At 35.9% G+C, this 9251-nt stretch overlaps 1 long non-coding RNA gene across 1 annotated transcript; it reads left to right on the top strand.

The window, feature by feature from the left end:
- Positions 1-4502: 4502 nt before the first annotated feature.
- LOC130855216 (uncharacterized) lies at positions 4503-5143 on the top strand. The gene is made up of 3 exons (XR_009054255.1): positions 4503-4542; positions 4653-4774; positions 5025-5143. It is a non-coding gene; the product is annotated as an uncharacterized LOC130855216 (long non-coding RNA).
- The last annotated feature ends 4108 nt before the right edge of the window (positions 5144-9251 follow it).

The raw sequence follows: 9251 nt of genomic DNA, 5'->3' as shown, positions 1-9251 counted from the left end.
GCTTGAGGCAAAGTTAAGAGAAGAAAACACAGTAGGCCTCAAACTGTCTCATAGGTCATTTCCATGGCTGTAAGCAGCCCTTGCATTTCTGGACAGGGATCTTTTTGCTGTTTAGCCGCAGGCTTGTGATCAGATCCGCTCTTGCTACTACGGTGGTAGATTGTGTTCTTGTTCAAAATATCCATTCCCCGTTTTGAGGTGCCCCTCTCCATAGGAAGATTATATGTCTGTGCTTCCTTGAAATCAGCTTGGCCACACGACTTGTCTTGACCAGTGATATATGAACAAAAGTGACAGAGAACATTTAAGAGGAGACTCAAGATCTGCTGTGATGTTTTTAATCACTACTGTGAGTCTGGCAACAGCCATCATAGGGGCTGCTCCTTAGGGCTGAATACCAGGGTGTAGATGATGGGGAGTACGGCTGCAAATGTGTGATGGACAAGTGATGTTGGTGAGAGAGAATTCTTTGTTGAAACCACAAAGCTTTGAGTCATGTATTATCATTGCTTTTGCTTTTTTGAGTCTTGATTGCTTCATCTATTAAATGAGATGATAATACCCATTTGTAGATAATTTCCCCAAGGTTCACAATATCTAAGAAAATGGATTTAAAGAGCTAGACACTCTGGCATATGCAGCACCTAGTAGTTATTATTGCTGACTCTAGTGTTGAATGCTATATGTTTATCTAAACAAGTAATCAGATGTATCTGAGCTTTCTTATTTCTGGGGTGGTCTGCCCCCTAACAAAATGAAGATATCATCCCCATGTAAAATTTGGCAGCAAAAAATTTCTTTGCAAGTCAAAATAATAAGAGCAAAATACACAGTTCATTCCCCAGTTATGAATAACTATCTGTCATGTATCAGGCACTGTGTTTAGTTCTTGGGAGATACACATGCATATACACACACTCACACACACATAGAGATTCAGGTTTTTTCCCTCAAGGGAAGATAATCTAGTGGATTTATTAAACTTTGGTGTGAGTCAAAGCTTTACAGATTGAGCAGTAAACTAGGAGTTAGGATTACATGTCTTATTTTAATACAGTTATGTTACCTTGCAGAAGAATAACCCAAACCATCAAGGTAGTATTCCTAAGCAGATACCTGATTGGGTCTGCTACAATGGATAAATAAAATTTATTAGTAATTAATAGCAGCACTAATATTAAATAATAATGCTAATATTTTTAAATAATCATTTTCAAAAAGGCAATCTTGTTCACATTTTATTTATACTACACATTTCTTCCACTCAAAATTAAAAGGTTAAACTGCAGTCCAGTCCAAATCTAAGGACACGAAGTTTCTCACCACTAAATCAGGAATTGATTATAACTTGCTGTTGTATATAGCATGGCAGTGAGCACTTTTATCAAGTCCTTAGAAGTACATTCTTTTGCCTGCAGGTTTCGTGTTTTATTCTTTGGTTTTCGTAGCTCAGGCATGTGACAAAGCGCATTTCCATCCCATCAGAAGCCATAGACTTGGAGTGAATGAGGCACTCAAACTGTGTGAGCTGAACCACTGTGTGAGATAAACCACTTGGGTGCAATGTGCAGAGGTAAGAGCGTCACCAGTTGAGACTTGGGAGCCCAGGTGCAGCGTCCCATCTCTGTGGCTCTCAAGGGACCAAAAATTATTTATTAAAATAAAAATGTTCATTAGGCATTTACTATGAACACAACACCCTAGTTTGTAGAGAGCTTATACAGAGTGCCGCAGATACTGAAAGACATTCTCTGACCTCAAAGAACTCAGCCAACTGAGTTCAATAGCAACAACTATATTGTAATCCTTAATTGTTATTACTGAGAATTGGGCGGGAAGAAATCAGTTCTCTGGATCCTTGCAAACATTTACTGTGTATTGCCACATGTTTTCTATTGCAGAAAACAATACAGTTCCTTACCAGTGGCAAACTGACATCATTTAATTAAGTATTCTAAATGGATGCCTTCACTCAATTCTCTGTCAGCATTACCTTTTAGTATAAGATCTACTGCAAGCACTGGAAAGCTCTTTTAAATCAAGCAAAATGAAGGAATTGTTTTGGGTATAATGCTCTTGCTGCTAGACTTTCTCAACACAATTAATAATTGAAGTGAAATACATAGCCAAAGGAATTGTATGCTTTCTCTCATTTGAACAAATGTTTAACTAATTATCTGCAGATGTGCAGAAAAACCTGTACAAAAGTAAAATGTGTCACTTGCTACCACTTTAAATGCAAATGCATCCTGTGGCTCCCTTTTGTGTATTAGGAATTTTAAAAGTAAATATTTGAGTGAAACATCTCTCCAAATAAAGTCCTACTAAAAGCAAATACAATATGAGCCCAAACGTCCATTTTAATAGCCCATTCCTGAACCAATATTAGCCTCTATTGAGGGAAACTGAGCTGTTGGAATTGAAATACTCAGGATGTTCAGGTCTAAGTAGACTATCTGAAAATACACAAAGGCCATTGCTGGGAAAAGTTCCACTTCATTTTCGCCTGCCATGACCTGCTAATTTCGATTAGGAGCCAGCTGCCTGCTTTTTAGCTCATTTCCCATCAACACCTAAAATGTGTCTCAATTTTTAATTTGGATACTTAATCTGTCTTACAGCTTCATGTCCTAAACATTGTGTGCCTTACAGTACTTGACTTTAGAGCTGCTGCTGAGCCATGTGGCCTTCAGATAATATCTACCTTGCTGGAGGCATGCATACAAGCCGATGAGGAATTTGTCCTGTCTTTCAGGGTCAAGGACAGCTTCTATAAGGGCCATATATTCAAGGCTTTTCATAAGTTGTTTACTATAATGGCATCATATAGATTTGACACATGCATCAGACTAAAACTTAATCAAAGGCCATCACTGGCCAGTGGTATTGTAGATGTAAGCAGATGTAGTAATAACCCATCAAAGCTCAACCCAGAAACTTTAAGATCAGAAGTAGAAGATGAAACTTTGGTCCTACTCAGCCTAGTATAGATGTGGTAGGAAGTGGGAATATATATATATATATATATATATGTATATATGCATACATACATGTACACACACAATAAAAAATGTTGTCTAGATACAGTTCATCAATTTCCAGAAAATTATATTACTTGGTGGTTAAGTATCCAATTTGTGAGCAATCCATAACCCTCGGCTTGTGTCCCCCTTCTTTTCTGGCTAGATGCCTTTTGGCCATTTCACTCCTCGGAAATATTTCCAGCTGTGAGTAGTCAGGGGGAATAAAAAAGTTGAATATCAAATTAGTTATTTGGCCTGCTTGTCATTAGCTCTTGGGCAGGTTTGATGGGGAAAACAGTGAAAATCAGATTTGTGGGTTGTCAGCCTCAAGAATTTCTTCATTTTATCTCTGATTTTTCATGGCTAAGGTAGAATTAGTGTTATTCCTCAAGTGCCGCCATTTCCAAGCTTGACTTGTTTTTATTAAGTCATGAATATTCATTGATGTTCATGGTAGATCATATTCTTAGTCATAACAGGTTTCATTCCAAAGGTCCTTGTTTAGTTTTTACATAATTGTATTTGTGCTGCTTTCATTTTGCAAATGACCTCTGGTTATTCAAGAATATATTTAGGATTTGGTACTTTGAGCACAAAAAGTTTTCCATTTCAATCATAACTTCTGAACTGCAGAGGCAGCAATTTTGGAGTAACCTGTACTAAATCCATTATGCTCAGAGAATAAGTTTTACTTGAAAGAAAGAAAAAGAACATTTATGTATGTCTTAAATTGTGATGGGAAGTATGAATGTCATTTCTATCTTCCAAGCAAACTTCAGCATATGCATGGGTGTTTTTCCTCCATGTGATAGTGAGTAACCAGACCAGGAGAGTGTTTTTCCTCACCATGCATACACTAAGTGTGCTCTCAAATAATTCTTTCTAGGCTTCTCAAAAACCTCAATATTGCGTGCTCACTTCGGCAGCATATATACTAAAAACCCCAATATTGAATTACAAAAAGTACTGAGCCATTCCCAGAAAGCTGCTGAGAAACATGTGGAATATGTTATCCTGAAATGTGTTTGCAATCAAATGGCACTGCATTAAAGAAAATACAATTGTTAGACAAACCCTGCAGATTATCTTGTTTTGCCAGCAAATGCTGACACGTGTTTTACAGAGGTGTAGTATAATTCACTACCATCGAGGGGCAAGAGAGTTGTCATTAAGGTAAGCTGTACTTTGGGCAGAATCTGTGAGCAAAAGGTGAATTTTCCAGTGTTTCTAATATTAAAGGATAATTATCTTGTGAGTACAATCAAATGTAGTTATAGTCAAAAGTTGATTATTAAATACTGAACCAATGTTAAAAGAATTGTATTCCTGAATTATATTTGTTATTTGCTCACAAAATCACCCCCAATTTTCCATAAACAAAAGCAATCACTAAACAATACAGAGGGGGGTGAAAAGTGCAAGTGTTCGGTTACTTGAATTAGTAAGACTGCCTTTATGATTATTTTTTATGCAGTTGGTGTTTTAATAGGAATTTGAAGCCTTCTCATTCAAGATTTGCGTAAGCTTTTTGTACATATTTGCTTCCCCTCCACCCACCCCATCTCCCCCCCAAATAGAAAATTCTAGCTAAATTATTCTTTAAGCTAAATCTTCTTTTTTATTTCGTAGACTAAAGCATTTTAGAGTTAAAGTCAAACTAGTGTTTACATCAACCAAAATAATACTTTTGAGAACCTGGAATTCTGCATCTTTTTCCAAGGAATAAAACTTTGTAAGATGCCTTGGAGAAGGTGAGTTATAGCTGTGGTAACCTAAAGCTACTCAATTAGAAAATTCTCAGTGTTTCTCTTTTTTTCGCAAAGTATTTTTTTATTAAACATTAGTAACAACCTAGGCTTAGAGCTACAGTATACATTCTGATTTTTTCTCTTCCTTATAATGCTCCCTTAGCCGTGCTATGTTTTAGTCCTCTATTGCTTTGTAACAAATTACCTCCCAAAATGTAGTGGCTTAAAACAACAAGCATTTATCATCTCACAGTTGCTGCGAATCAGCAATTTGGAAGCCGTGTAGCTGGGAGACTCTGACTTAGGGTCTCCCACTGGGTTGCAATGAAGATGCTGGATGGAGCTGCATCATCTAAAGGGAGGCAGGATCTGACTGAGGTTGGAGCACCCGCTCCCAACGTCACTCTCACGGCTGTTGACAAGAGATTTCATTTCCAGTTGCCAGAGACCTCAGTTCCCCACCATGTGAGTCTCTCTGAAGGGTTACTTGAATGCCTTTCTGATGTGGCAGATGGCTTCTCAGAGAAGGAGTCAAGGAAATCCTACTTCTTTTATTTTTTTTTCCTCTTCTCCTTTTCCAATGCAGGCTTTAGGTGAGCCCCAGACAGTGGCCTGCACTGCCATAACGAAAGTGGTGGCACAGACACCTAAAACCCCGAGAGAGGATCTGTCACTCTGATCAGCGGATCCATGAAAGGAACTCCTGTGGTAAGGTGGTTGTGGGGGCACATCCTGTTAGTTTGTTTTTCCTTTTAATTCACTGCTTTGCCCTGAGGGCAGCCCAAATCTCATAGAACTATATGACAGTGGGTGAAGCCTGAAACTCTGAGAGAAAGCCATTTTTCTTTTCATAGAAACTGAGAAATGGGCCTCTGGAACCTAGAAAGTGAAGGAAAATCCATGAGAGGAGAAAGGTAGAGAAGCAGGTCCCATAATTCTGTGTATGAACTGATACGAGTCCCAGACTTAACACTGTGAGTTGTTTACATGAGTGGAACAGGCACAAAAGAAGCATAGCAAATGTTTTGAGAACTCTTGTTATCACATAAGCTGCACTATGTCCCAGACTAACCGCTGAGTGAAAGACCCAAACATTACAACAAAGAGTTTAAAAACCTGAATTCACATTGGAACCAACACCCACAGAAACTGATGCAGAACTTGCGGTCAGAAACTACGTGGCTAGATTTCCTGTTAATCAAAACAATCAACATTCTCCTGAGGATTTTAATGGGGCTTAGAATCTCACAACATATTTACAGTGTGCATAAAACATTCAAAATTGATTTTTTGTTTTTCTTTAAGAACTTTTATTGAGATACAATTGACATGCAATAAACTGCATATATTTAAAGTGTACAACTTGATATTTTTTTCTTATTAGTAAACATCCAAAATTGTTTGACATAAAAATTTTACAAGTAGAACATATAACCAATTCTTAATGGAAAATCTGGTCAACAGACACAAACTGACATTCCTCAAATGTTGGAAGTATCAGATAGACTTTAAAGTACCATGAGGTAAATCTGAACACTCTTGAAGTAAATGGAAACATAAAACTTCTAGGCATGGAGATAGAAATGGTATAAATATTTTTAAAATCTTAACTGAAAATATGACACTGAAATAAAAACTTCCATGGATATCTTGAATAGCAGAAAGGAGATGACAGAAGAAAAGTTCAGTGGACTTGAAAAATAGTAAAATAAAAATTACCCACTCTGGAAAACATAGTGAAAAAAAGATTGAAAAAAATTTACAGAGTTTTAGGGACTTGTGGGAGAATGACAAAATATCTAAAATTTGCGTCGTTGGCATCCTGGAAGAGAGAAAACATGAATTGGCGTGGGAAGAGAATAGCTGAAAACTCCCCAAATTTGCTAAAAGACATAAATTTTCAGATTCAAGAAGCTCACCAAATTCTAAACATAATAAACTTAAAGAAAACCATGCTCAGACATATCTTAATAAAACTGCTGAAAACTGAAGAGAAAATATCATGAAAGCAGCCAAAGAAAAACAACACATTACTTGTAAGGGAACATGATTTCTCATCAGAAATCATGGAAGCTAGATGACAGTAGGAAAACATCACTGAATTGCTGGAAAAAAGACTGTCAACAGTTTTATATTAACTTCTACTAAGAGAATATATCATTCAAGAATAAAGACATACTCAGAAGAAGGAAAACTAAGAATTATCTTCCAGCAGATTTTCTCTAAAAGAAATCCTACAGAAAGTTCCTTTAAAAAAAAAAAAAAAAAAGCAAACCTGGAACTTCAAGAATGAAAGAAAAACAGAAATGGTAAACATCAGGGTAAATAGACCATTTTTTCTCCTCTTACTTTTTTTTCAATATGAATGATAAAAGCAAAAATTATAATGTTTGCTGGTGGGGTTTTCAGTGTATGTAGATGAAATACATGAGTAGAAAATGAAGAGCAAATTAAGCTCAAAGTAAGTAGAAGGAAGGAAATAATAAAGAGCAGAAATCAATGAAATGTAATGCAGCAAGATAATACAAAATATTGGTGAAACCAAAAGCTAATTGTTTGAAAAGATCAATACAATTGATAAAACTTTGCCCCAATTGACTAAGAAAAGATAGAAGACACAAATTACAAAAATCTAAAATATGAGACATCACTGCAGATTCGTGGACATTTAAAAAGCAATGAGAAAATACTGCGAACAGCTCTTTGTCCATAAATTTAATAATTTAGAAGAAATGAACAAATTCCTTAAGGCAGAAATATTATCGAGTCTGTCCAACCTCTTCCAGAAAATAGAAGAGAAGAATAAATTTCCTGACTTATTTTATGAAACTAGCATAACCCCAATACCAGAATCAGACAAAGACAAGAAAAGGAAGTTCCAAATCAATATAACACATGAATATAGACACAAAAATTCTGAAGCCAATATTAATTAAATGAAGCAATAACTATAAAATGATAAAATATCATGACCAATTTGGATTTATAAAGGGAATGAAAGTCTGATTCAACATTTGAAAAAACCTACAAGATTATATCAATAAATACAGAAAGTGCATTTGACAAAGTTCAACATTCATTCATACAAAAACTCTCAGCAAGCTAGGAATGGAAAACTTTCCTAACCTGATAAAAGGAAGAAAGGAAGGAATCCGTCAGCTACCTTCATATGTAATCATGAAAAACTGAATGCTGTATAAGATCTGGAACAAGCAAGGATGTTCACTCTCTCCATTCCTCTTCAGTACTGAATTACAAGCCCAAACCAGTAGTAATGCAAAAGAAAAAATACAATAAGATACCCACAGATAGGAAAAGAAAAAAACTATCTTTAATAACAAACGACATGTATGTCTATAGAGAAAATCCCAAGAAATCTACAAAAATCTCTGGCATCATGTCATTTCATGCACCCATATTTCATAATATCTCTAACAAATGAAGACTGTTTTATTAATTTTTGTTGCAGTATAGTTGCTTTACAATGTTGTGTTAGTTTCTAGTGTATAGCAAAGTGAATCAGCTGTATGTATACATATATTCCCTCTCTTTTGGATTTCCTTCCCATTTAGGTTACCACAAAGCATTGAGTAGAGTTCCCTGTGCTATAAAGAAGAGACTCTTTTTAAAAAAACAACTGTTCTTAAAAATAAATAAATAAATAAAAACACTATTAAGAAGTGAAAAGTTAAGCTTTTCATTTGTAAAATGTTCAGAAAGCTTATATCAAGAATATATTCTATAAAGTAGTCTCGAGACAATAAGAAAACAACTTCAATTTTTTTAAGAACTTTTATTAAGATATAGTTAACATACAACAAACTGTGTATATTTAGAGTGTACAGTTTGGTATCCCAATCTCCCAATTCATTCCCCCCCAACCCTCCCCGCTTTTCCCACTTGGTGTCCATATGTTTGTTCTCTACATCTGTGTCTCTATTTCTGCCTTGCAAACTGGTTGATTTGTACCATTTTTCTATATTCCATATATATGAGTTAATATACGATATTTGTTTTTCTCTTTCTGGCTCACTTCACTCTGTATGACAGTCTCTAGGTCCATCCATGTCTCTACAAATGTCCCAGTTTCATTGCTTTTTACAGCTGAGTAATATTCCATTGTATATATGTACCACATCTTCTTTATCCATTCATCTGCTGATGGACATTTAGGTTGCTTCCATGTCCTGGTAAATAGTGCTGGCAATGAACATTGGAGTGCATGTGTGTTTTTGAATTATGGTGTTCTCTGGGTATATGCCCATTAGTGGGATTGCTGGGTCATATGGTAGTTCTATTTTTAGTTTTGCAAGGAACATCCATACTGTTCTCCATGGTGCCCGTATCAGTTTACATTCCCACCAACAGTGCAAGAAGGTTCCCTTTTCTCCACACCCTCTCCAGCATTTACTGTTTGTAGATTTTCTGATGATGTCCTTTCTAACTGGTGTGAGGTTAGTTTTGATTTGCATTTCTCTAA

Source organism: Hippopotamus amphibius, chromosome 6, assembly GCF_030028045.1.
Source record: "Hippopotamus amphibius kiboko isolate mHipAmp2 chromosome 6, mHipAmp2.hap2, whole genome shotgun sequence".
Taxonomy (NCBI): domain Eukaryota; kingdom Metazoa; phylum Chordata; class Mammalia; order Artiodactyla; family Hippopotamidae; genus Hippopotamus; species Hippopotamus amphibius.
The sequence above is the reverse complement of the archived record's forward strand: the minus strand, read 5'-3'. Positions and strand labels throughout refer to the sequence as shown.